This window comes from Mastomys coucha, unplaced genomic scaffold (genome assembly GCF_008632895.1).
Source record: "Mastomys coucha isolate ucsf_1 unplaced genomic scaffold, UCSF_Mcou_1 pScaffold16, whole genome shotgun sequence".
NCBI lineage: Eukaryota > Metazoa > Chordata > Mammalia > Rodentia > Muridae > Mastomys > Mastomys coucha.
In genome coordinates this window covers 80,005,524-80,008,347 of record NW_022196898.1, presented here as the reverse complement: position 1 = coordinate 80,008,347, position 2,824 = coordinate 80,005,524, and positions in this window count along the sequence as shown.

Genomic DNA, 2,824 nt, shown 5'->3' with positions numbered 1-2,824 from the left:
CAGAGTGCCTGTGCTGAGTAAGGAAGATAAGATCATGGGAGCTAAGCTCTTTGTTGAGCTTCAATAATCACATACAAAACCCCAACTTGGTCCTTTTCAATCATTTCTTAAGTACTCTGTATTTCTACCTGCCTGGTACTCACGACCATTTACATAATCACTGTGATATATTCTAAAAGCCAACAAAGGCTTTGAGATAAGTGTACAGGTTTCATATACTACACCACAGTCACATTTCAGCATTAAATAAAGGAAGTGTGTTGAAAAATAAAAGAGAAAAATGAGAAAGGGGAAGAAAAATAATAAAAGGAAGTTGGATTAAAAGGACCTGTCTACATAAACATTCTCTTGCTAACGTAGTGTAGCAAATTATATCATGAAGCGGAAGCCCAGAGGGAAATAGAATGTTTGCAGTATTCTGCCACGCCTTCTGTTTAATTGACTTTGGAGCACTAATGGCCACCTATAAATACTCTTTCTCTGTGATAAATTAAACTAATCATTGTTGTACCAGTATATCAAGCAACTCAGCCAAGCATGGCTAGATTAACCAAGAAGATAAACAGAATCATTTTTATTTTGAGGATGTTTAAAGATCTGGAAGTTATCATGGAGGTCCATCTCCCAGAATTTAAAAGGCCAAATGGTCTCAGGAAGCTATTCATTCTCAAGGGATGATTCCAAGCATTTGGATTTAACCACACGGTGATCACCGACAGATGGGAAATGGACAGTGACATTTCATTTGGTGGCTTGATAGGTCTAGTGAGAGCTTAATGGGAAACAAATTAAATTTTCTGGGTGCCATCAGTAGAAATATTCAAGGATATATGTTACAGCCATTTCTCCAGGATCATCAGAGATTACTTGCTTCTTTTCCATATTTATTTCAATTCTCCATAAATAGAAGTTTAAGCACACACAAAGAGCAGTCATTTGTAGCAGAGGGGTATAAATGACCACATTAAATTTAGCCATTTATCACATTATGGATTTTATTAGACTGTTTGCTCCTGAGACTTACTGAGTCCTGGGAACCTGACTGAGGCAATTAGGAAATGAATATCAACAGGCTCACAGGCACATTTCAGAATCTTTTAATAAGACAACTTAATGTTTATGCTTAATCTACCTAACTTTCTTGGGTCTACAAAGCTTAACTCTAACTGTAATATTAACTCAATCTCATTGAGAAGGTTCCCATAAAGATATTAGATTAATCAGTGAAAGACTTTAGAAGCCCATATGAGGCAGGCATCAAGGGGTGTGGGACCCAGCTCAAAGAGATCTCCTGTGAGGAAAGACATTCTAGAGGTCTCGGTGACCAAAAAAAAAAAAAAAAAAGCAAAGGGCCAGTGAAGAAAAGATGAGACTGCAAGAAATGTTCAGGATCATAAAGAGAGGAGAAGAACAAGCCAAGCCCAGCCAAAGCCCAGGAGGCCCTGGAGCACATTCAGGGGAGCGTAGGGGAAAGGACCGAGCAGGATGCATCAGAGTCGACAGCAGAGGATGAGGACTTTAGCAGAGACAGTGCACACTTTCTGAGGCTAAGGGTTCTGTTCCCCAAAGTCAGCTCGGAGGATCCTCACTACCGGCTGTGGGGTGGCATCGGTGAAAGCAGACTCTCTGGGAGGATCCTCACTGCCCGGCTGTGGGGTGGCATCGGTGAAAGCAGACTCTCTCTGAGGATCCTCACTGCCAGGCTGTGGGGTGGCATCGGTGAAAGCAGCCGCAGAGTCAGAGTGGTTTCATCCCTCTTGCGCTTTCTAGAAACTTTCTTCTCCATCGTATGTGCTTCTTCTGCTGGGCAGTGCTGTTCAAAACTTCGTACCTTCATTGAGTGACTTGGTCTAAGTAAGAGGAGGAGGAGGAGGGCAGTGTTTTCTGATTCCATATAGTTTATATAGCTTTCTTTGAATGGAATTTTGTCTTGCATTATGACTGAATAATATTCCATTGTGTATGTGTATATATATATATGTACATATATATGCATGTATGCAATATATATTCCTGTCTCCATAGTTGTACCTTATTTATTTTAAATATTTTGAGAAGTTCATATATGTATACTGCATTTACTTAATTTCTTCACCCTCCCTCCCATCTCCAACTCCTCCAATGTCTACCTTCTAAAATCCCTTACTTCTTTTTACTTAAGCATTATTGCCACACACACACACACACACACATATGTGTGTGTATTCACAGGTGTATATATCTCAAACCCACTGATTCCATTTAGTATGACTTTGTATATTTCTGTTTAAGGCTGACGGCTTGGGATTGGGTAATTTATCAGTGGACGTCTTTCTAAGGAAAACTAGTTCTCCTCCTCTTAGCAGCCACTGATTGCCTACAGCTCTTCATCTAGGGACGAGACCTTGTCCGTGTTGGCATGGTAACTGTGTAACTGGGGCTGTCATTATGCAGGCCTTGTTTAGGCAGCTGTATACTTGAGATGTAAGGGGTATGGCTTTCCTGTCTGTTATGTTTAGAGGATACTATTAAGCAACAGGTGACAGAGTGGTCTCTTAGCCGTAGGAGTAGTGGCTGCATTGTAGTTGTATGAGTTGGGGTTAGACACCACAGTCAATTATTTTCTACCTTTTGCACAGTTGGGTATCTCTGTAACAATCTCCGTATATTTCACAAAGAATTTGCTTTGATGAGGGTGAAAGTTACACTTCCCTGTAGGCATAAGTGTAAGTGTTAAGGATACACTTAAGAATTATATTGGTGTAGAAAGATGTTGGTAGTGGATTCTCATCTTGGGTCTCCCAGCCATGGGTAGTTTACTAGGTTTAAAGCACCACCAGGCATG